This window comes from Manacus candei, unplaced genomic scaffold (genome assembly GCF_025592945.1).
Source record: "Manacus candei isolate 608988 ecotype Guabito, Panama unplaced genomic scaffold, ASM2559294v1 h1tg000023l, whole genome shotgun sequence".
NCBI lineage: Eukaryota > Metazoa > Chordata > Aves > Passeriformes > Pipridae > Manacus > Manacus candei.
Genome location: NW_026138071.1, coordinates 14,397,271 through 14,423,555, shown reverse-complemented (window position 1 = coordinate 14,423,555; position 26,285 = coordinate 14,397,271). Strand labels below are relative to the sequence as shown.

Genomic DNA, 26,285 nt, shown 5'->3' with positions numbered 1-26,285 from the left:
GCATATAACATAAGAGGAAATGGATAGTCTGTACTACATTAGATCAAGTATCTTGTCTATGCCTGGGTAAGACCAAAAGCACAAAACAAGACTGTAGTGAATATTCCCAGAACATTCTTACTGTATCGCCTGAGCTGTGGTGCATCTTCCATGAGCATATCTAACCTTTCAAAACACATGCAAGCATTCTGCAGCCTTGATGTCACCATGAATAATTGCATATAAAAGACCAGAATTTTGTGTTTACTACAGAAATTACCTAATTACTGCAAAAAGTCTGGGGTTATGATCCCACTCAGAAAGTTCTGATTTATCTTCTTGAAGGTTGAGAACTTTAGGTTCAAAGTCCCTGTGGAAGCTAGAATTGATGTACCTGTATCTCAGTGAGACAGGCCTTCCTGTTCTCTTTTCAACTTGACAAGTCACTGTAATGACTTTCAACAAGGTAATGCAGAAGAAGGAGGATCACATTAGAAATCCCCCTCCATCTCTCCCTTCTTGCAGGCACAAGCCCTTGCCTGAGAAACAAATTCTCTCAACTTCATCTAAACAGGATCAAACACCTTCTGCTGTTGTTCCCAGGCATTGTTAATTGTTGTTAATTTCCAACACCTCATTAATTATTTTCTATTAAAGATGTGAGTGAGGCAAATGCCCTTCACTCATGGATAGTCACAAGAACGGATCATTAATAACTACAAAAAATTTTTACTTTTGAAGTTGAAAAGGAGCTTGTATGAAAGTCACTTTGTTTGCAGGAAAAACCTGGTGCAGCATCAGAGTGTCATTTCATAAAGGGCTGGGTGTGAACAATGCCTTGACATGCAAAAGAAACAAAACAGGGAACAGCAGTAAAACTGGAGTTGATGTAATCAACAGTGGTTAGAAGTAGTGACCTTCTCTCTGCAGTACTTCTTGTTTAACTTGTTTTAAAAAGGATAATTTTTATTCAATACATACTGGTGACACTTCCCATATATAAAAGTTTTAAATTCTATAAAAATTCACAGTAATGTTTATTTAGTATGCAAAACAGCACATTCTTATTATGATAAATCTGAGAAACCTGAGACAGGACTAAGACTATGAACAAAAGTAGTAGTAGGACAGTCTTTTGCTCCTTTCCAGCTTGTGTTCAAAACTGAGCTTGTCAGAGATGTTTCCACAACAGCAAGGTTTGACCTTCTTAAACAAAATTTTGACTAAATCTACAGATAGTGTCCAACAACCTCTTCACTGTTGGCCTCGACTTGCGGTCTGCTGTACCTTAGCCATGCAGCTGTTGTCAGAAATCCATTAGATGTCATTCTGGGACATGTTTTGTCTTTGGCTGTTGGTGCCTGATACTGAGGTGAGGTGGAAAGCTTTAAGGCTGTTATTTCCCTCCCCTCTCTGTTCTGGTAAAGGTACCATCAAGGTAATCTTAAAATATATCCATTATGCAGCTTTTCTTTCTCTTTTTACCTCTGTCAGGTTTCACTTTTATCTAGAACATTTGGTCACTCACTGCGCAGACATTTGGTAATGACAGCTCCAAGGCCATCTGAAAATCAGTGTTAGATTATAGCCTGAAAACCAGATTTTGATAATAGGATAATGATAATATTTCACCATTTTTATGACAGTGACTGAGTAACAAAGAGGTGCAGTAACTTTTGCTGCTGCAGCAGCTAAGTCCAAGTAGGGTTGTGAATCAAAGCCATCATTTACCATTGTTCACAGCCTGGTATATAACTTTAATTAACTTTTTTTTTTTTTTTAAAGACACTAATGTATAAGACAATGAATTGCAGCAACTGTGAAGTTTGCACACTACCCCTCTGTGCTTCTTTACTGGGCTCCACACATTCTTCAGAGAGCAAGTGGGTTGTAGTTTCAATAATTTCTACAGAGTAGAGGTTTCTTTAGCTGCTGCATCTTATTCCAAAAGGGATTGTGAGGCAGACCCAAGATGTTACCTGGGCAAAGACTAAAAAATCCTGTTCTCTTAAGGCAAGTTACTTATAAAAATGGTTCCATATCACATCTTTTAATACCAGAGATATCTTCCAAAGCTAGACTTGAATTCAATGAGTTGAGCCTCAGACATTACCTTACAAACTCCTCAGTGCAGGGTAGTTCAGACTTCCTCCTAACTGCAGATCCCCTGATGCTGCAGAAGCTCCTGTCCTCTCCTCTGAGAGAAGAATAGGGATTTATAACGTTGCTGGATCTCAGCTAATTAGGATAGTACCTAAGTAGTGCTACTTTTTTCTATTTTTCTTTGCTCTACGATGTGAAATGATGGAGTAAATAACACAGACTTAAATATTTTCTTCTCTAAAACCTTCCATGCATATTATAAATCTAAACAATGCTAGCCTTGAAGGCTGACAAGGACCAGTAGATCGTCTGTTTATCTCTACAGACTGTGAAATTTCATCTCTCCTGACATTGTCTCACACCTTTAAGTGGACCATGGGATCTTCTCTGTAGGCATCCAGCTTTGCTTTGAAGAGATCAATAGGCAAGACATCCACCACTGTCCTGATTATTTTTCCCTTATAGCTGATAAGCCTCAGTGATTAACGATTTGGTAGTCAAAAATAAATGTTTTCTGTAAAAAATACAGGGACTTTGCAAACACTTAAATGTTATCCTCAAAAAATACACAGTGCATATTGTGAACTGAGGATTCGATTAAAACACTAAATTACACCCTATAGCCTTGTCTTGAGTTTCACGTTAGAACAGATAAAACCTTCCCAGGAAGCGTTTTCACCAGATGCCAGATCTGTATTTGTTTAAGAAGAGCTGAAGTATAATGAAGTACCTGACTTAAGACTTTACAAGATAAGAAGTGCCTGGCCGGTGCTAAAGCTTCATTTTTAATTCATTCTTTATTACGGGAGTTGTTCTCTCTGGGAGTGTGAGCTGTGATCAGGAGCACAGCCAGGACAGATAAGGCACATGAACCCTGGCCTGAAAGCTGACAAACTACCACAGCTGAGCAGTCAGTTGTACTGGAGACAGATCTCTTTCAGGGACTAGTTCAAGCCGAATTTATTCTCAGTCACCTCCAAGAAAGACTCACTAAAAATGGAATGCACCACAATGATATGTGACTTTTAAAAGTTTATAATCTATGTGCCTACAGGTTTCTCTCAGGAGGTAAGAAGAAAAGAGAAGACAACAAAACTTTCCTCTATACATGTGCATACCAGCAGGTACACATGTTAATACAGACATAGAAACTCATATGAATATATAAAATGATAATTACATATGACAGGATTTATTACAATGGACTTCAGACTTAAACAAAACCACAATCAATTGGATTTAATGAATTAGGAAAAACCAAACACAACAAAAACATGAAGTCATGTGGGTATTCTCTTTAACATGTAACATGTTTTGTTGGAAAAACTTTATATTTGGGTTGAAAATGAAATTTATGATCCCAATTTGGGTTTTTATGTGCTCTCCTGTGAAAATTGTTTTCTTGGTTTTCATAATGACCAACACATACTGATTAGTGCTTTGTGTTTACTTTGCTTGTATTGCAATGCAATTCCTTTGTGGAGGAAGCAATGTGCCATTGCTTTATTAGATTATCCCATGCCTAGTGTGGTAGTCCTAAATGCTCCTGTATGCTGCTTCAGTATAATCAATGTATGGTCATGATACTTCTATTTCTCTGTTTCTATATGTGCTGGAAACTGATTTAATTCATGACTCCTGTACGGTTGATGAAAGTTTAATATTAGGCAGTCCCGAGGCTGGAAAATCTTGTGTTTCTGTGTTGAAGAGACATCAAGAGTAAGAAACAAACAAAGAAACAGAATTTAAAAAGGGAACAAAATTCCTAGAGATCAGGCATACCTATCAGATGTCTAAATGGAGATACTTGCATACACAAATAGGATAGCTGTGTCTCCAAAAAGTATAGACACAAACACACGTCTGCAAATCAAATTGTAAATTGATTGTGATGGACCAAAAATTTGGTTCTTTATATCCTATGAATATATTATTTTTTATGTTGAGGATGTGTTTAGCTTTAATCTGACCCAAGAAGGTTAAGTCTGTTTTTTAATTATCAGTATAACATTTTATAATTCTTTAGTTGTGAGCAAAACTCTCTCTTCATTGCACAACAAAAGCAGAAATCCTGCAGCCAGTGTATTTATTTCTCTTCAGGGGTTGGGGGTTAATATCCAGTACCTCATAACATCTTTATTATAATGCATTTATAATGATATACTGGAATGATTCTGTAGCTAAGTATCTAATGTCAAAGACTAGATTTGGTGTGGTGGAAAATGTCGTATCCTTGGGTAGCTCTAGGGAAAATGAAGCCTCAACCAGTGCTTTCTGTGTAATTCTACTAACTGTAATAAGAATAGGGGTAATTGCATTAATGTCAATTAAGCTATTAATAATGTCCATCTTGTCATTCCTAAATACAGCAGTCACTCATACATGCTACTGTTGCCTGTAAAGATTGTAGGCAAATGAGATCATGGCTTATTTATGCTTTAAAACCTGGCTGACAGCCAGTCTTGTATCTCGTGTATACCATCAAAATATTATTTTGAAGGGAAACAACCTAAGCTACTTAAAGAACCCATGTCCTTTAGCTGTGATGTTGTTCACCTCATGGTAAATACACAGCTCCTTCATAATTTACAGACCCCCCAGGATACCATCAGGGCACTCTGTGTCACTTCCATTCATGCCACAGGAAGTTTTCTCATGACTGACAATGAAGTTCTTTAGAGTAATGCTTGAAGAATCTCTGTTAACTTGAAGAAATGTCATCTCTGTTGACAACTTCAGGTTTCCTGTGATAGTCCATAGCTAGTTGTGTAACTGCCCTTGCTAATCATCTGTTGTGGGCTCTACTATTTTATCTGCATTTGTGAAACGAAATTCTATTTCTAAAGCCATTTAGAGAGTATTAATTTGTCTTAAGTAGGATTCTCACTAGACAATTTAAAGACAGAGTGCTGGAGTAATGCAAATGGGTGTGCAATCTCCATAAAACATGTACAGATATATATTTAATAAAACAGTTCCCGGAAATTGATGTAATAGTTTCATAAAATCAAAGCCTAACTGATGTGTTGTGCAGTGCTTCAAAGATGGTGGTCAAGTGTTCATCATCAGCTGGAGTGTGCAGAAAACCACCATTAGCAAATTTCAAGGGCTACCAAAGGTGTCAAAGGTGTCACCTTCAGAATTGTACAGTCCTTCAGACAGGAGGAGACAAAAATATGAGAGGAACTTTTCAGTCAGAGCTCATGATAAATAAGAGGCCCTGGTCAATTCCCACAGGAAGACAAGAGAGAGGTACCATGATCTGCCCACATCAAGGAGCAGGAAAGGAGGCAACAGATGATAAATACGTATTAAGGGCGAGAGAGGAAAGGGAAGTGAGAATGAGACTGGAATTGTTTGTGAACTCCTCTTGATATTCTAATGCTGCTCAACCCCCTCCCATCTCCAGAGAGTCTAGGGTAAGGTTATAATAGGTGAAGTTGTTTTTGCAATAAAGTTGGCTGTAGCTCTAGGCCATAAATCATGGGCTCAAGTGCTCAAACTTATACATTTCTCTCTTGCCTCACTCTCTCTTTCTGTTTATACTTTGATTTGGATGAGTCACTGAATTGAAGGCAGGAAGAGTGCATAATTCTTTCATTCCCATAGAAAATAATACATTTACATATGACTTAGGCTTTTTTTTTTTTTTGAAGAGTTACATTCTATTTTCTTCTACCAAAGGAAAATACAATTTCAATGAACCTGCTACTATTTCCATCTTATTTTAACTGACTTCCTACCACAAGGCTTTAATGAGTCTATGACTGCTGTGAATGCTAGCCATTAGATGGACTGCCTCTGCAAGATCGTATCCTACGTAGCTGAATCTCACTCCTGACTCAGCTTTCATTTATTCCTTCCTTACTCATTTATTTCTTGTTCCAGTGAAGTTATAATACCCCAGTAATGCACTGTGTCTCAAAACATGTAAAATAAAAGAAAATAAACTGCCATCTTTACAATTATTAGCATTTTAAGAACAGCTTTGATGTATCTTGTCCATTGTTGTCCCTTTTGCGTCAAAACTTTGTCACCTCTGTTAAGTAGGCATATTTGAAACAGCTATTTAAACCCTCTTCCCTCATTTTAATTTCTTTCATAACTTCTCCCTTTTAAGTACAGCCCAGTAAAAAAATGGCTTCTCTGTTTAAATAAGGGTCCAATGCAGAATGAGAACGAATGTTGTCATATGAAGTGCATTTCAAATGTAATAAAGCAGAAAGGAGTTCCTGGCCCCTGTGTCAGTTGGAAAAGGGTGCATAGTGCGATCACTATAGCTCAGTGGCTGCAAAGTAGAAAATGAAGATTGTAAAAACGTCACATAAAGAAAAAATGCACAGTGGATTCGTTTTGCGATGCTCATAATTCAGTAATGCCTTTAAGTAGCTAGAAGAAATATAATAAATGTTTTTCCACAACATTGATCATACTGTATCAGAGGAAATATTAGTGTGCAGGGAGCCATGATTATGCTGGTAGTAATTCTCGGTACAGAAAACTCCTAGAAGATGGGACCCTTTATGGGCTGAACTTTTATTGGTTGCAGTTATTTACCTTTAAGAATACGCCTAATACACTGTCCTATAGCAAATATTTTTGTGAAAACTCAAACCAGCAACTGTCAGTAAATCAGAAAACCTGCTACCACTTTATAGAATTTATGTTTTCTTATGGACAGTCTGATATGTTCTGAGATACAAAAAACGACCAATCGACCATTTAAAACAAATTTTCCTGCTGTGTTCCAAAATCTGGATTTGGTCAGACAGGTTTATTGTGCATGATCCCATCAAACCATAGCCTATAAGTATAAATTATCCTCAAGAAATGTAATGCAATGTTAGATTAGGCAATAGATTAAAGTATACAGTTATCTCAAGGTTATGAGCAAACATACACGGACCACCATGGATGACCTCTTTACTGTACTGCCAAACCCACCCAAGGTCACCAAAACAGATCTGGGCTTTGGGCTGTGAGGAGAAGCCCAGCGTGGGTTCCCAGTGCCGGTCTCCTGCTCCTCAGGCCAGCAGGACACGATAGCACTGGAGCAGAGTGTGGGTCAGCCCTGCTGGAGGGGAACCACTGGGCATCTAGGGCAGGCCAATCCAGCTCTGCCCAGCCTCAGGGAAGGCACATAGGTATGGGAGATCAAGGAAGGAAAGCAGAGGATGAGGTGAGGAAAGTGGAGGGTACTAAAAGTTTATTCCATGGATGCTGAGATGTCCCTTTCCCTGAACTGGAGGGGTTGGAGAGGCAGAATGTGATGTGAGGAGAGCTTGTCTGCCAAAGCACATGTTAGTGGCCTCTGGACTCTGAAATATCCTGTTCTCTCTAGAGCAGGCACTAAAATGTTCATGTTCATTTATCATTAAGCTCCTTTTCAAAAGGATGGTTGAACATGGTTATAACTTTAAGCAAGGAACTATGCATACTTACTTCCAAAGTGTTGCTCATAAGCCTAATGCAGCATTCCTGCAACAGGATCTACTAGACTGGGGCCTGAATAAGCGAGTTCACTGTGCTGATCATTGGATTAGGCCTTGAAGAGTATCTGGTCTCAGATGATAGGGATTGGGTTTTTTTTCCTTGATAGACGTTTTAGGCAAAAGTTTAATACGATTGTTCCCCCAAGCAGATGCTCCCTCAGTCTTGAAAGTTTTTGCAGCCTTTTTCTTGAAACACACTCTATCATTTTTCTTACATTTAAAATAACAAGGGGGTGTATTCTCTTGCTTAGAATAAAAAAGACAATCACACTTCCTACTATGGGCTAGTAGCCTGAGCTGGAGACTAAAGGTCAGTTCTGCATGATCTGTTTCTTGTCTATATCAGTGTTTTGTGACAGGATCTTGAGCAACTAGTGTAGACTTTCTGTATTTTAGTCTATCCATCCTTAAAGTGATTAAAATAGTAAGCACTTCTATCAGCAGTTATCACACGGGAATTAAATAGTTAAAGGCTTTGGACAGGTTGTGTCACAACAAGGAAACTGTGCAAGGGTGAGAATTATCAAATGCATGATTTCTGTTGTGCATATATGTTCATATAACTCTTTTAAGCAATGGGGGGGTATTTAATGCTCTTGTGAATTAATTACTATGGCAATACTTTATTCTGTGTAGCTTTATATAGAATGAATACCTGTACGTCAATCTGGGGGGGGTTATTTGCATATGAATATTAGAGTTTTAAATGCAGCAATCAAGAGTGTTACCTTAGTACAAAGTACAGCTGTTGCTATCACTTGAAAGAAACTCAGTGTCATATAGGAGAAGGAGGGGTGGGATTTTAGGGTCCTAAACCAGTAGCCCTAAATGGCAATTAATGCCAGGATTAGTCACAGTCTTGCTTCAGTGGTGAATATATACTTTAGGTAAGGTGTGATCTAGCGCCAGGCCTGTGCAGCTCTGCACACTTTAGAAGGCTCTCAGCCTGGAGCTCAGTGCTCTCACCTCCACGGGGCATTGCCCCCAGACACAGAAAAGAGCACTCTGGTTTGTATGGTTAAAATCTGCCCATGGATACAATGAGAGGATTTTACAGCAACTGAAGATGTGTTGCTCTGTGGTTAACAGTTAACATGAAGGCAGCTTGCTACCTATGGGGGGTGGGAGTGTTCATTCATTTTATTTATAAGTAGTAATTTTGTTGGATTCCTAGAGGTTATCCGGATGTGAATAGGAAGAGCTGCCACTGGATGGCACTGTTGCACATGGCTGGCTGGAAAAACTGACCTCTGGAAGCCCCGGCTGGAAAACGCGGGCTGGGGCAGCCGCACGCACCTGTGGGTGTGGGGTCACCGGGCACGCAAACTGCACCGCGGGGGTGTCAAAGCCCGGGTGTTAATAAATTACTGTAATAACCTCAGTAGCTGTCCTAGCACTTGCATATGCCCTTGCTAAGAAAAAAAAAAAAATTAAAACCCCACATATTTTATAATAGATTTTTTCATTTATTTTAATCTATCTTAATTTGGGTTTATGTAAAACGAATCACCAGTAAACCCAAATGTTTTAGTTTCTCTGCACACCTCTATCTGCCCACATGAATGGTGAGGAAGCTGAATTGGTCACAAAACTCATGGTCAATGGGACCTAATTTAAAATCAGCTAGACCAAACCATTTTCATTTTCACTACAAATATAGATGGGAATGATGGTTTTGAAAATAGTTTGGTTTTTTTAAAATATTTTTGCTTCTTTTATTTTAAATCACGGATGAAAGTTTGCATTTAACTTCATTGGCTACTGTATTTGTGCTTGCTACTGTATTTTAGGAAACAGTAAAAAATGGGAAGATTAGTTTTTTTCTTTGATTATAGAACAAATATGAGGCAGACATTGTAATTTCTTGTTCAATTGTGGGGAAAAATAAAAAAGGGTGTTTTCTTTGAATTATATTGAGAAATTGCCCATTGGTATGAATTCAACTGGACCTCTACATTGTTTATTCCCATTTTTTTTCCTTTTCTTGAATGTTAGAGTACACAAATTGTAGAACAATTAGAGACTTAGATTCTAGTTATGGGATTTCTTTCTGTTCATGTACATTATCACAAAATTATGTTGCCTGCCATCTATGGGATGCTTTGATCCAAAATTTCAGTCATTGTTTCCACATTTAGGGGCTGGAATGAACATCAAAGAAGAGGGTGTACTGAAGTTGCTGAATGCCAAAGCAGTACAATAACATGCAAAGGATATAAGCAAATCCCAAAGGTAAAATGTGCTGCCAAATCTTGCACATAATAGAAGCTCTAAAGTGACAGTCTGTCTTTGACAAATGCATAATGATATCAATGCCAAGGGAAGGAACTAGAATGCTGAAAGGTGAATAAAAGAGTTGGGAACAATTCACTACATTTACACATTTCCTCAGTGTGTTTTCACACAACAAGGAAAGCAGATGAGACAAATGTATTAGGTAATCATTGGAGAAGATCATAAACCTGCTGAGTTTTTTTAGTAACCTGGATATTTCCTTGGCTTGTAATGAGTTTTCAAAAACAAAACATGGCTAGAAATAATTCATATTCTGAAAAAAAAAATGCAGGCCACAAGGAATGTAAAAAATAGTTAATTCTCTTTTCCTTTGACAAGATCACATTTAATGCCCATATGGTAGTTGCAATATGCTGTTCTCTTTTCTGGTTGATGGATTCCTAAATGCTTCAAATAGTTGCAAAGGCAAGTTAAGGGTTCCATATGTATTCACTAGGTTTTCCAACACCGAGAACTAACAGGGTGATTTAAACGAGTGCAATAATGTAAAAACATGAGAATCATGCAGAAAACCTATCAATTTATCTTGTAAAAGATCTGAAACCTACTTGTTAAATTCATTTTATTTTCCTTTCTTTGAAAACAAAACAAAACCCAAAGCAAATAACAGCTGTAAAACCTGTAACAAAAGGCTTCCTTCCACAGTATGTACAACACTTAGCAGAGGCGAGTCTCGGGTTATTTAGCAGATCCTAGTGTGTTCTGGAGTATAGAGGTTTTTCCCAAGCCTGCATGTTAATGTTCATCAGAGGGAGTCTGACAGAGGCCCACTGAAGTGCAGCACTCCTGCTGCAGCCAGTCAAATATTCAGAAGGAAGTTCTGCTGTAATAAAACTTCAAAGAGATAACGATCGAGGACCTGCTCTTCCCCCATTAGTTTTCTGCCCTGCCTCTGGCAGCTGAAGAGTCACCTCCAGTTTTCATATGACTGATGACTGAAAGCATGGCTGCCACATGTCAACAGTGCTGCTCAGGTGGTAGGTACCTAGCCAGCTAGCCAGCATTTTAGCCAGGTGATAGCCATATTCTAGTCATATGATAAAAAAAAGACTATTCCATCTTTGACAAAGAGAATGTCAACCTTCTGCAGGAAAAAGTGGCATATTCTTGCCTGGGCTGTGGTTCCTGTACTCCAGGTACAGAGGTCTAAAGAGCAGTTTGATAAGTCTAGGCAGGGTAACATTCCTCCTGCTCGGTAACTGAGGAAAAAGCTTCTGACTGGCATGGGACTACGTTGAGACGGAAGGGAGTGTTTCCATAGCCTAATTACATGGATTTTCAGTTGCTATTGACTTTGGGGCAGCCCATTAACACCTCAGGGTGCACTATAACTTAGTTACTTGGGCTCTTGAAACATCCCACAGAGACACATATATGGTTTAAAGCTGCCTCTGTCTTGCTCTTCCTCCCCCTTTTCTCTTCCACCCTGAATCTATAGGTTTTCTACTATGCTTTGGTGAAGTGCAGCAAATAATGTAATTCTTTATGCATATAATATCCTAGTTTGTGCAAGCAATTAGGAAACTGAATGCTGTGCCCAGATGGGGACCTGATCCTGTATGCCTTGGCTCCGGTCCTGCATTAGATTTGTAGGGAGTGTGACCTACATTCTCTTCCAAAGAAGGCTGGGTAGGAAAGGACATCTGGTTTGGATTGTGGTTGCTACTAAAATCTCTTATGAAGCAGGGAAAAGAGCTGCAAGTGGTCAGGTAGAGACGCATCTGTTATCATAAAACAGGTTACATACAATCACCACTGAAAAAACTAGACAAACAGATATTGTAAACTAGATTAGGTGATGTCCAGTACTGAAGGAAGGAATGTATAGTCTATCGCATTTTGTAAGCGAAGTGTCTGACCTCATGCCAGCCACCTGCCAACATTGAGAACAACCCTTTTCTAGCCACAATAAGATTGTCTCAGTGATAATGGGGGAAAAGCCAAAACCATGAAGAGGGCTACGGGCAGGCAGCCATTTTGCCAGAAAGGGAAAAAAGTTCATCCCATCACTTTCAGGACAGTATTAACATCTCCTGAATGTCCCCAAAGAACTACTCCTTCTCACCAGTCTGGGTCAAAATATCATTATTTCTCCAACTCATCTGCCTCATTGGTCTCTTCTATTGCATCCTCTTCTCCTGTCACAGAGATACTGTTGGAAGCAATGCTGGGCAGATCAAAAGGTTTGCAGAAAAGGGATGGAGATGTGGAGATCAGAAACTCAGGTGGAACTCGTGCAAAACCTCCTATTTGACAGTCAGGTCACAACCCAAAGATGAACACTATGACACTGAAAGGATGTTAATTTACCTTGACTATTAGTGATATTCTAAAAGTCGCTGGGCAAATATTGGGCCCACACTAGAAGAAAAAAATACTTCAACAGTCATTTGCTATCCTGGAAAGAATGACTTTAGTCTAAAAGTTAAGGAAAGAGCTGGCAAAACTCCATGTACTAAAATAACCACCACCAACTTGCATGAGGTTAAAAAACTTCATGTAATAGAGAAATGTTTGTTCCTAATAAAGTCACAAGGACAAGGGGCAAAACAGCAGGTCAGTCATGAGTATTATAAATAATTAAACTGAAGAATATAAAAAATAAACAAGGAAAACTGAAAATCTAAGTAATTGGTTATGATTATAGCTGAATTGGAGTAACAGAGACTTGGTGAGAGAATTCATATGGCTGGAATATTAATATAAAGCATATAAAGGATACAGATTCTTCAGGAAGGAGAAGCAGGTTAAAAACAAGGAAGGTTATCACGCGCTCAGATGTCCAGAATGGAGCTCAAAGAATATGTATGATGGTGAAGAAGAAACAGACATAGGCAATATCACCATTTGGGTCTCCTACAAAGCATTAAATCTGGAAGTTCAAGTGAGGGATAATTTTCATATTTAGGTAGTAGACTCCTCTGAAGCCCTGAAATCTATGTTCTTTAACAATCAAACTGTTGGCAAAGGCACTGGTCAGCAAATTCTTTGTTGATGAGAGTTAAAAGGGAAGAATTGAAGGTGAATCAGTTTTCCAAAACAGTTGAAGCTTGTGGGGTTTTTTCCTAGAGGCTGTTTTCCAATTTTTTGAGAGACTTTTTCAGATACTCACGTTTTACCTTGTCAAAAAGGTCTTTTGGACTTGCTGAACAGGTCCCAGGCATCCTCTCAGGTCTGGTAATACCTGTGATTTGCTTGAAGCATGGACAACAAAGACAATGGGGAATTCATCTTCTCTAGTGTGTTGTACTGAATAATGAAAGTGTAAGGTCTGTGTTTAAAGCTCAGTGAAGATCAGATTAATTTTAATCTGGATTCAGTTTAGCTGCAGAGTCCTTGTGTTTGGACTTTTAATTCAGAGCCAGACCTACTTTAAATTTTGCCTTCATCAGAGAAATTATTCTTGTCAGACATCTTTTCAGTTCTATAACTTAATCAGACCTCTCAGCCAGGACTAGATAACTCACAACTCGTCTTTCTCAATTTCCTGGTTGGGGGGCCTATTCCACATTATTTCCTTTGTTTTGCTCCCTTTTGCAGGCTGCCTCCGTACATGCTGTACACTGTGATCAGGGGTGCACACTGTGACTGTGCCTTAACTCTTTGAAAGCCTGAAAGAGGTAATATCTCAGGGACACATTGTCAGACAGATAATGCTGAGTGCTTATAAGTTTGTTTCACTTAGTCAAGTAGTTTGTTTCTGATTTTCTTGGACATTCAAAGGGCCTGAGCAAATGTTCAATACTTTCTTTGATGCGAATAATAAGAAACCAAGGTCTGAGGAATGTGCATAAGATATGACACTATTCCACTGCAGAACATTGAGGGCAGCAGCACTTGTGGCAGACAGACATGTGCGGGCAGCAGCACTTGTGATTGTGACAGACACAACTCACAATGCATAGGAAGAGAGAAAGGCAAAGCAGCAAAAGTAAAATTATAGTCTTCAGGAAGAGAAAGTATTCTGAAGTTAGACAACTGGGAAGCAAGCTCAAGAGAAAAGGATATGTGATGCTGTGACAGCTGAAATATTTTGTACTTTTTATTGGACCAGATTCTACTAAATGCATCAACTGTAGCAGCTGGCTAGTGTAATTAACACCACCTAGAAAGGGTAAAGCCTCTGCCTAGAGTAACATAAGGGCAAGACAAATGTTTTTCATATTCTTGACACACTCCCTAATTATCACAGAATCAAGTTCATCGTGGTCACCTCAAATTTGCTAGCAATTGTTTGGAGGACACTGGGAAGACCAAAGAGAAAAATTGTAAAACGTTAAATGTGATGCCTTTTTTCAGAAAGGGGGAGAAAGAGAAAAGGAATTCTGGCTAGCCACGTCTATTTATTCAAAGTTTTTTTCTGTAATTCATAACAAAATTCAAGCCCTAAAAGATGAGAAGGAAATAAGTAGCAGCCGATATGAATTTGTGAAATTCATTCACTTGATGAATAGGAATTTGTCAGTAACTAATCATGTCAAATTGATTTCACTCCCTTATAAAACCGGTCACAAGTAAAGTGGAAAGATGATAGGTCACAGGTATTCTGACTGTTTGACACCATGTTGCATGATATTGTCTTGAACAACTATTTCAGTACTGTTTAAGGCCTGTGTTATATCAGGTTTTGGGGTGCCAAAGTTCTGGAAAGATACAAAGGTAGTTAGAGCCCAGGGGAGAATAACCAGGTCACAACAACATGACATATATGAAAAATTGGAAGAAGTGTATTGTATTTCTTTCTCTAGAATAAAGAAGACTGATGGGCAGCCTTTTACAGGAATTATTTGTTCTCTATGGTAGATAGAAAAGATTTGCTCTGGCAAATTCAAATTAGACCTTAGAAAACAGCTTTCTGACTCTAAAGATAGCAAAGTTGATTTTTTGAGAGGGCTGTGGAGTCTTCATCACTGAAAATGTTTAAGAATGGGTTTAAGAGGAACATCTCTCAAATTAAACTTGCCTAGAGAGAGGGTAGACCTCCCAGGGGAATCTTATTTTCCACCGATTCCCGGACACAAAGTCAGATGCCTGTAAGCTGCGGTTTCTGTGCCATCCAGGGTAGGAGATCTCTTTGCAGTGCTAGAGAATATCCATACTTTACCTCCTGTGGGTAGCAGCAGCAACTGAGGGGGCTAGAAGCTGAAGTGTCTGGCCAGGTTCCCTCGTGTGCTCTGGTTTTAGTCTGGCTACCTAACACTATTCTTCATCATCTGCACTGCAGTCAATCTCTTGTACAGTCAGTCTTTTCATGTGGAAACGCAGAGTGGTGTTAAATATTTTTTTTACCAAGTGCTTTACTATCCTTGTGTTTTCTCCATTCCTATGCATCATTCTACAGCTGATAGTGAGTAATGATGAAATTTAGCTTAGCAGAAAGTTTTGCCTGAATATATAATCTTTTGGAATTGTGATTAGAGTTCCCAGAGTCCCCAGTAAATTAGGGCATTTGGCTTTTTCATTGTTCCAGAATTAATTATTGAAGTAGCTAAATGTTCAAGAACATAAAAATGTACAAATGGGTGTTAGTTGAATGGATGTAGTAAGATTTTTTTCTGGCATGAAAAGCACAGTATTTATGAGTTAATTTAATCAGAGAAGAAAAATATTGAGTAGGTGACGAAGTAAAAATGATGACTGTGTATTATGTTTTTGCTATGCAGCTGAACAAACACATTCAATGACAGACTTTGGCAGGAGCTGCAAAGATGTTCTTGACAATGGCATGAATAAATATTAGGTGCTGTACACAATTCGGTGCATTCCAGGCCTTGAGCAAAACCAGGTGAGCTTTGCCTGGAAAATCTGGAAGAAACAATGTAAGAATGTTGGGAAAATGTAAACATCTACAGTATTCACCGTAGCTGCTTTGCTGTAACATTTTCATTTGCATCAACAACAACTCTGTCATTTTTTATGTTCTCTGCTTCCATTGCACTTTTAGGAATCAATTAAACTCCCAGCTGCTTTAGTTCATGGTAGGCACTTCAGTAATATTGTCTAAATGAAGGACTTTATACCTGCTAAAAAAAATACACTGATCAAGCTTAATTTCCATTGTTGCAACTAGTTTACAAAAATACTTTGATATTCTTAGTGGTCAATACAGAAGCAGAGAGATATCTCCTAGTAATTTAAAGTGGAAACTAGAGGAAACTAGAGAGAGGCTGTACGACATGGATGTGGGCTTTGATAAATAGCTACTTGTAAGACACAAGTTGGTCAATATATCTATTTAAAGAATGATTATGACAATATGGAGGAGAATTTCCTTTTAAAGATTATTTTTTCTCCATGGACAGTTTACATCTGTAGTCTCTTGCTAGAACCTACAGCAGTTTAGGTAGCTCAAGCACAGTTGACTGCTGAGGAGAAAAGAGAGATGGGAATATTCTGCAGTGCTCTATTCTTTATTCTGACTCCACTGAGTGAAATTTAATTCAAGGTTGGTCCTCACATCTTCAGTGTTCAGAGGGATAGTGTTGACAGTACTGCTTTTTCATCTTCACTTTTTGTAATCCTGAGAATATTCTTAATTAATGTTGGAACAATAGTTTGCACTGACAAATAAAAATTAAACTTAATGTGGAATTTTCTCTCATTAGTTCTATTCTCTACTGATCTCATTTGCAAGTGTGCAATGTTCATTTCAGAGGTAGTGTTCTTAACTGTATGCCTCCTCCTGTGTCACTTCAGAAAGCAATGGGGACAGTCTACTGCGAGCCTTAAAGATTAAGTTGTTGTGGCCTGATGATTCTACAAGGGATAACAGTGTCTCTCCTTATTTACATCATGGAGCCTGGGATTCTTCAGTGAGTTCCAGTAAGAATAAGACTGCAACAGAGAAATCATTGGCATAGCTGGGAAGGAGAGAGACAGTTCATGTCATTTCTGCAGGTTTTTTTCTGGAATGAGTCCCAGATATAACTCAGAGCAGCTTCAGACTGCTTGACCATCTATAGCCTCATAGGTGTGTTTTAGAAGCTAAGGACAGATGCGGTATTTAGCTGCTTGCCCAGAGCTCCCCTTATTTACTTGTTCTCCCTGTTCTGTGAGGGATGTGAGAGTTTGTGAGAATGTGTATGACCTTCCTGTAAGAACTTCAAAGGGACCGGGCCTGGCACATTTTATTTATGCCATATTTTTTTTACTGGAGCTAAACAGAACAAAGTAAAAATCCATCTTCTCTGTTTGGCTTTCTCTCCTCTCAACCCTTCAGAAGTGAAACCAATGAATTCAAAACCTTAAAACACTGAGTGGGGCAGCAAAGAGCATACGGTAACATACTGGTGAAAAATCTGAAGACTATTTTTTTTTGTCATCTTTACATATCAAGATAATAGATATTAAAGAAGGAGTAAAAATAGGTCTCCAGCCTAGAATAGTTTTGGTAGCTGAGGATTTATGCTGTATTTCTGTCTGTAATTATAATTTTGCATCTGAGTATGTGCCTTCTGGCTTTCTCCTCTAAGTTGGTAGAGATGGTTGATTTGCTTGAAATGACCAATATATCTCTTGTATTATACTTGTTCCTTAGCTGTTGTCTGTTATTATTAAACAAGTAATAATTATTAACAAAATAATCTTCTGCCTCAAAAGGATCCCAGAAAGGGAGATCAAGAGACATCATTATTTGTTTGCAACTGCATATTTTATAAGGAAAGTGGAGAGATTATTCTGAGCCTCAGTTGAGAGATGATCTCATCTCATCACACCACTATTATACCTATTAGAACTATTTCCAAATACTTATTACTAGAGGAAGTTCTCCTGCTTGAATTGTATCTCACCTGTGGACATACATGGATGTATTTTTCAGGCAAGCTGAGAATTTGGCTTCTTTAAAAAGCTCACGTATACTTTGGGAATTCTAGTCCTAACTACAATTTTTGTGAAAAGCTTGAAAATTTGGGGCCCAGAGCCTGAATTAGATAATATAGTGTTTGCTTCATTTATTACATTAAATGTCTAGAGATCCATCCCTTGTGTCATATCTTACCAGGACCTCAGCAATAGAGATAGCAGTCTGGGAACAGCAGCAGCATGTACATGGTATCTGTGATTGTCAGACGTGTGTTTTGGACACACAGAAAAAGCATTGATTTGAGCCACCTTTTCTGAGATATTTGGCAAGCTTCACCCATCTGTTGTTATGCAGGAGGTCAAAGCATATCCCAGCTGAAAGAATTCCTCACTAAGAGGGGACTTCTGTGCTTCAGTTAATTATTGTGAATCAGCTAGAGGAAAAGCAATAAAATATTCCCATACATGAATCTTGGGTCAGAGATTGCTATCCCATTTTTAACAAATTGTAAGTGAAACATCATTTAAAAAAAAAAAAAGTATAGTGGGATATCTCTAGCTGGTTATCTAGTTCCAAATCTTGAATACTGTCATAGTTTGAGAGCCCCAAAATCCTGACTTGCAGATCTTTGCCTTTATGCTGTAATCCTTAATTGCAGAACTTTACCGCATCTAGAGGCAAAATTTTGAACAAATAAAGCTATGGTTCAGCATAAGTATGTTTTCAGGAGAGTAAACAATTATTGATGAAAAACTAATTTAAATTTCTATAAATGTTGATGAAAGCTGTGTCGGTAGGTTAGAAGGTAAGCAGACTGAGTGAATAGGAGCAACTCAGATTAAGTGAGCACTTTGATTAGGGGAGATATGAATACCCTCAGGACGTGAAAGGGGCAAGGGACAATTGCTCAGTCATTTTGGTAAACCCATATTTAGTCATTCAAACTACTTTCTCCTGAAGACATTGCTTAGATATTGATATTTGTCTTGTTTTGTTTCTTGTATGTCATCTATGTCAACACTTAAAAAAAAATTGATAGGAGAATAGATGCTTTTTTTTTAATCCTATGGTTATACTAGTAGGATCAACTAATTATGGAGAAAATAATTTTTAGTTATTTTTTCATCAAATATTACAAACAGTTTCAGAAAGCTCTTAAATGCAGTATTTAAACAGCTTTAGCTTTAGTTATTGCATCTGCAGGTACATAGCTTTTTTCAGGGGCATATCCATGTTTTGAAAGACTGTGAAAGTTAACTCCTGATTTTATTGCAAGGTATTTAAAATTACAGTTAACACTTGTAATGAAGCCTGCTTCTTTGATTAACCTTGGTACTGACTAGGATTTAAATGTGATTACACTGCCAGAATGAAAAGTTCTTGTCTCTTTATGATTCTTCCATATTTCTACAGAGTTAGAGAAATGGTTCAATTACTGAAAATACAAGAACAACTGCTGACCTGTATTCAGATCTTCTAACCTGCACATTTTTGTGGTGAAGGATTTTGTTGAGTCAATGATTGCATTGTGTTCAATAAACTGATTATAGTTACTTTGGGCTCATATTTACAAAACTCCTATAGCAACAACTTTTTTAGATATTGCTCAGGAATATTATATACATAAGCATTAGTAGTGACTTAGTTAATGATACATGGCTGCTGATCACGGTACAGGAAAGGCTAGCTCCTGGTCTTTCTGTTGTACTCTTTAAGAGATACAGGCAAATAAAACCCTGTAGCTGATAGATTGTGAGCTGTATGAACAGAGAAGGAATGTTAGAAATATGAAAAACAATTTCTGTCACATTATTACATGAATCCCTCTTTAAGGATTTTAGTCTGAAAAATTATTCTGTGTTACCTTTAACATTTAATAAATTTAAGCCAAATTTTTATTTCCAAAAGAGAAATTTTATAAAACATGTGGATTCCCAGTTTCATAAGTTCCCGTGATGGTCTGGACTACTAAGCCATAGAAAAAAAACATTCAATTTCTCTAAGCCACTACATAGTTTCTTGGCAACTGATGGTAAACAGATACTGCTTGTTAGGAAATCTATCTGCCTTTTTTTCTTTCTTATTTTAGATGTAATCTGGGATGAAAACCAGTGCTGTCATACAGGCTCCAAAAATAACAAATCAAATAATATTTATAATATACTTGGGATGTAATATTAAATTAAGTCTTTAGGCTTAGCCATATCGCAGAAAAAGTTGTAACATAAGTTTTCCAATTCCCAGCAACAATGGCAAAAAAAACCCAAACCCAGACTCTAGGCAGTACCTCCCTCCTGCCCATTTGCTCCTGGATGAGAACAGAATACTTTGAAGCTGCTGTGATATATGGCAATATGAAAGCATAAGACAGCTTTGGATCCCTGTCTCAGATCCTTGTAGATTTAATAAACAGGGAAGGGAAGCATGTTTTGTTACTTGTCTTAGTAAACACAGGGCACTACCCTTTATGAGAGCTGGAACTACCTGAATAGAAACTTAAGAGTCAAAGTGAAAATTTTATGAACCTTCTCATTAACACCATCAAAACCAATATATGGATATCGATAGACATATATAAAAAGAGAGAGAAGCTGATATTTGAGTCAAGTGGCAATACCTAGGAAAAACTAAGCCATATAGACACCAGTCATAAATCCAGATTCTAGGGAATTTTTTCATAATCAGATATGTTAGCAAAGAAAAACCAGGAAATAAGGAAAGATGCAGGCAGACACTAAGAGAGAGCTCAGAAGCAGAACCCCTTGGGGCAGGGAATTGAGTGAAAGGCCAGATTAGAAAAAAGGGCACAAAGTGAGTATTTTTACTTATTCTGCTGATTTTGGATTAATTCTTCATAAGCATGGTTGTTTGGAACAATATATTCTGAACAATATGAATTCCTCCCTTTGACAGAAATGAATCTTGAGTTCATTTAGAAATGAACCTAAAGTTCCTAAAAGTCAGGCAATTTTAGCTACTGTTTCAGTCTTTGGGAGAATTTCAACCAGATTAAGTGCCTGAATACCATCAGTTAAAATATTTCACTAGAATTTAATGTTAGTGATTTTGTGTTCCAATTAAATTAATTTGGTACAGGAACCGGTATAATTATGTTTTCCATGTCTTCTGGTAAAGATTTTTTCTGTATTCTGAAGTAATTAAAATATTCACCAAATCCTAAAGACACTTCTTTTTTACTGCCTTGGATTCTAACACTCCTATGAGGTGTCCTAGCAGGATATTAGGTATTTTAAAATGTAGCCAAAGACAGATGTAGATTTTGAAAAATAAGGCCTAAGCAGCTAAGTAATTATTGATGAATAATACTGTGTAAAAATCCTAAATACACTATTCTAATGGAGCCAAACCCTGAGAACTTTATTTGAGTAAATCATGAATTAACTGTGAAATATGTGAAATAAAGTGACTCAGAATCTAATCCGTATATTCTTACTGACAATTAATCTTGAAGAGTTATGGAAAAACTGAAGAAACAGCAAAGGATCTGCTCAGTAGACCAGCATTTTCTAGGAAAACCTTTGTTCTCTGCCAAAAGTTTCCCATACAACTATTTTCATCTTTCTTCAAGGGGTAGATTGTCTTCCCATCTTGAAGTGCAATTTAATACAAATTTTCTCCCACAGAAGTGAGTTTGTTACAGGTGGGTAATTCTATCATGTAATAATACTTTTTCTGAGGGAAAAAAGCCTTCAAACAAACAAACAAACAAAGGCAAAAAAGCATGTTATTGCACAGTAGCAAGAACAAATAATTAATAAAACTGTAAAGTAAAATAGTCCCCTGCAGCCCCTAAAACAAATAAATTCATCATAAGCATAAAAAATTCTGCAAGAAAATAACATTAAAATTAGTAATTATTTGAAATGCGCTTACAGTTCCTGCAGTTCCTTTGTTTAATGAATACATTTCAAACACCAGTGGCACTCTTGAAGATTGACTTGATCTCCCTCTTTGCATTGCTTTGAAGTTAATGGCAAACAGGGCTTTAACCTCACCTCCCAAACTCTGTATTACTTCTTCTTTAACTAGCTAAATAATACCTGGTACTGTTTAACAGTGCAGTTTCACATTCTTCTTGTTCAGCAACATTTAGAGGGTTTCAGTCCTCAGTTGATTTTTCCTGACCTGCACCTGCCTCACTAGTTGTTTTGATACAAATCTTTTAAAAGAGGTGTAGGAAAATAGGTAAGGGAGCAGGTTCAGATTAAAAACATTCCTCTGCTTTTATCTACTTTTCCAGTGCTATTTTAAATTGAAACCTACTTCCTTGAGCCAGTGCCTATGTCCCTAAAAACAATCATGTCAGCACAAGGGAAAGGATGGGACAGGAATGAGGGTTGTGAGCAGAGGGAGAGGTAGTTCCTTACTCTGGAATTGTTACTGCAAGTCATTAGAAACTATAGCTGTATAGCCATCTAAAGCAGAAAAAAAGACTTGGCACCAGAAATTTAGTTTAAAAACGTAAGAAAAAGAAGAGAGGAATTATTAATTCATTAGAAGTACAGAAGGATACAATAAGCTCCCATCAATGCACCTGTTCCCCAATTTTTGGCACAGCATAAGAGATTAGATATTTTTCCCTACATATTATCTGGTGTGGGGTGTATGTGTGTGAAAACACACATATGCAAGCAGGCACTTGTGCAAGTATCTTTTTTTTTCCCTCTTGGTTATGGTGCTTGGCACAGGAACTGAGCAGAGAGGCCTGGAAGCAGGCTGTGGATGTGGCTACTAACATGTAAGATGCTGCTGGATCTGGTGCTGTCAACAGCAGCCAGAGGAGAGTGCTAGAAACGACGGCTTGGGTGTGGTTTTAATTTAAGATATGTATCTGGATAATTAAACCAAGGAAAATAGATTCATTTTGGGGAATGGCACTGTGACAAGTTCTGTCAACTTTGATTCTATCTGTATAATATTTTGAGATAGTGTTTTTAAACAGGGATTTAAACTTGTACTTTGGCCTAACACCCTTCCCATCTGTAGTCTGTGTAATGTGAACACCCACTCAGAAACATGGAGATCTCACTCTTGATCTCCCAAATCAGAATTGGAAATGTTTAGATTACAATTATTTTCTGTGGGTTCATAAGACAACCTGATATTGTTTTTACATGAATGGCTTCCTAAAGTTTTATTTATATGTCATTTATTAAGGTTATATTAATTTCTTTCTAAGTCTTGGAAGTAAGAAGTTGATTTAATTGGTTTTCAAGGAACTGTTCAGTTCATTTGCTATTGTTATGAGACATGTATCATCTCCCATTTAATTAGTTTTGTTTCAGCACAAAAGTTATTGCCTGCTTTCTATGGTAGTTCCTATCCTTCTTGTATAGCTGCATGTGTGACTGATGTAACCTTGCCTGGCAGGCATTTTTTTAGAGTCAGTAGATTTGTCTTTAAATTTCTATGTGACGTTGTGTGAACAGGAGCAGGGAACAGGAATCCAACTTGTACTTTTTGTAAGTAAGTGCTACTATTTATTTTAAAAAGAATTTACTTGACAAATCATAGGCTTGACTATATCCTGCAAGGATGTTTATGTGAGAAACACCTCTTTTCAGTTTGGCTCTCAGCATCCCTGGATGCACTGAGCATTCTTTGGAGGATGTGTCCCATGCCAGCTGGGGCAGCTGCCCTGCCTGCTGGAGACATGCAAGCAGCAGATCTTCCAGAGTTGCTCTTTCCAAAACAGTTGGGTGCTCACTGTGAGCCCAAAGCTTGCTCAGATTTTTTCTACCTGCCACCTACCCCTCTGACTCTCCCAGCTCTGCTCTCTCTGTTTTGTGCTTTGCTAGTCTGTGTCAGAAGTAATGGACATCTGCAACCACCCAGTTCTTTTGGACAGTGACTGAGCAAGAGGTACTCCCACGATCTGCTGAGCTGGTGGTAACTGGAAGGGAGATTGCCCAGCAGAGCTGGGACACAGTGAGCAGCTTTGATGGAGTAAACAGCCAGTGAGGCAACAGCATCCCCAGGATCCATGAACCAACCTGGGGTGTGATGTGTAGGGGACAAAACTGCAGATTTTTTGTCCTCAGATGTTCCTTTCTATGTGGGGCAAACAGTCAGGCAGCCTCATGTGGGTGATAGGAAAGCTATTGGTAGATTCACAAAATGAACTTTTCTGACAGGTACTTTCCACAGTGCAACTGAATTATTTCTGCTGCCTGCCAGCCTTAGGGAGGAGTTTCCTAATTGCTTTACATCCTAACCAGCCCTGCACTGCTCTAGATATTTCCTCAGCAACACTGAACTATGTCATGTGAAGGCTATTAGCCCTGTTTAAATTATGTTTGTTTATTGATGTGTTAATTTTTTTCCCAGAACTATACAAGTTTTAAATAATACACTAGATTTTTTATATATCATCTCTTTGGACAAAAAAAATCCCATTTGATTAGCTCTTAGCCTTTTCTTTATTAATCAGCAACCCTTTTTTTTTTTTTTTTACCAATTTCCAAATTGGCAAAAAATACCTAAGTTCAGAACTATTAAATTGAATTCCACCCATGTTGGATTCAGAGTTGAACGAGTAAAGACAAACTTCATAATTCCTAGATACAGTGACAAGGTAGAAAATAGCTGATAAATGGCTGTTATTCTGTTCTTTTTAGACAGAGAAGACAGAAATAACTTTCTCTAAATGTACTGCTATTATTATTAAGCTATTTATAAAACAGGGTCTCTTCTCCCAGGTTGGAGATGGTACCTCTGCTGGGTTATCATTTTATGTGCTTATGTATGTATGAACTGCAGGTAACTATTCAATAAATCCATTTTTCTTGTCATTAATATTAGAGGATTTTCAACTTCCACTTGCATGCTTTATTTATGATCAAGTTCTTGCAATCAGAAATGTGATCTTTAATAAAATGAAATGTATGTGTCTGATGGAAAGAAGCATTAATCATGCAAAAAGCAACCAATACACATTTGTTTCCTTTTGCCATATTGTCAGATTGCATTTCTATAGGTTAATCATGATTTGTAAGTAATATGTAAACGTATTTCCAAAGAAGTACTCTTCTTTAATGCACTGTGAGTCCAAATAAACCAGAGTATGTTCAGTTCCCCCTTCTATTCAGAGAGCAGCGTAATCCAATGTCCATTTACCTCTGCTTTCCTTCTAGGTATTTCTATTATCTTGCTTTTGTGGATTCCAAACTAATAGATGTGAAGTTCCTGAAAGATACATTTTAAACATTAGTACCACAGTGAAGTGATTCTAATTTTCCATAATCTTACTGAAAGTTAGTCTATTTTTTGCAATAATCATTAATGTTCTCTTGAATGCATAGAAATTTTTTGATATTCCATTTATTTACACTATTCCATCATAATTAAAACCCACCTCCTGCAAAACAACTTACTTGCAAGTTTGCTAATATTCTGCTTAAGATAACTTGGGATGTTAATTTAGCAGTGAACTCATTTTAGAGCTTATTCTTTTGGCAATGAACATTTTCAGAATAATGTTTCCACTACGTGAACTGCACAATATTTAGATCATACAAATATGAATCACATAAATTTAAAAAGTACATTCATAGCAGAGCTCTAACAGCCAAGAAGGTGTGAATGAAAATCAACTTAAAAATTCTTTGAATCGTTGCATTAATCTCTACAGCAATTAATTGCAGTTATCATTGTATCCCTTTTGTGCTCACTGTCAACAACAGCCACTAATCAGTTGAATCTCACAGGCCCACACAAACTGTACAGTGACCCACAGAATCTTTTCTCCTAGTCTCAATTTGGCACTGCTGTGCACAGCTGACTAGTGTTGGCCATTCAAGAAGCAGAGAAAGAGTAACAGGCTCAGACATGTCTAGGCAGTGCAGCTCAGCCCTTAAATGCTGAGCAGCTTGTGTTACCTAAACAGATGAAAAAAATGAAAATCGGACAAAGATCTGCTGTGTGTCACTGGTGGAGCATTGTCAGGCAGACACAAAGGCTTTCAGTGCTGGATGTTTGCCAGCCCCTGGGTGGTAACACAGAGCTGTTCTCATCACCTGTCCCTCTTGCTTGTGCAGTGTCTGCCACACGCATCATAACATCACCTGGGTGTTTGGTGAAGCTGCAGAAGCGTGGGGTAATCCTGGTGCTGGAGACCCTGTGGGGCTTTGACATGAGAATGGCTTTAATGTGCTAAACATGATCAGCATGAATGTGAAGTGCCTAACCTGAGCACAGGTAAGCCTGAAAGCTTAGGTGCTCTGAGATTTTGATGGCTGGGATGCTGTGGGTGGGTGTGGGCAACTGAGGATCTAAACTTTGAACTTGGATGCCTGCTATGGCAACCAGATCCTATATCCACCTGAATCCCACCCTTAGCCTTCAGTGCATTGGAAGATTGCTGCTATGGGAAAAACCCTGAGGACAAGATCCTTAATAAGATACTATACTACTGTCATAGTACCACTGAGTGTATTGAAGCTTACATAATTTACACTACAAGAGGATTTGGCCCTCTGTCTTTAGTTGGAGTTTTTAATCAAATCAACACATAGCTGGTATGGAGGCAGCTTGTTACGGAGGAGCCATATTCACCAATGTTCTCTCTGGGAGGTCTTACTCCTGTTCTTTCA

At 37.9% G+C, this 26,285-nt stretch overlaps 1 long non-coding RNA gene across 2 annotated transcripts in view; it reads right to left on the bottom strand.

Moving 5' to 3' along the window:
• Nucleotides 1-21,666, bottom strand: part of LOC127471274 (uncharacterized) — a 34,980-nt gene extending 13,314 nt beyond the window's left edge. For both annotated transcript variants that reach the window (XR_007904612.1, XR_007904611.1), the window contains exon 1: nucleotides 21,568-21,666. This is a non-coding gene — a long non-coding RNA (uncharacterized LOC127471274). The remainder of the gene's footprint in view (nucleotides 1-21,567) is intronic.
• Nucleotides 21,667-26,285: the final 4,619 nt, after the last annotated feature.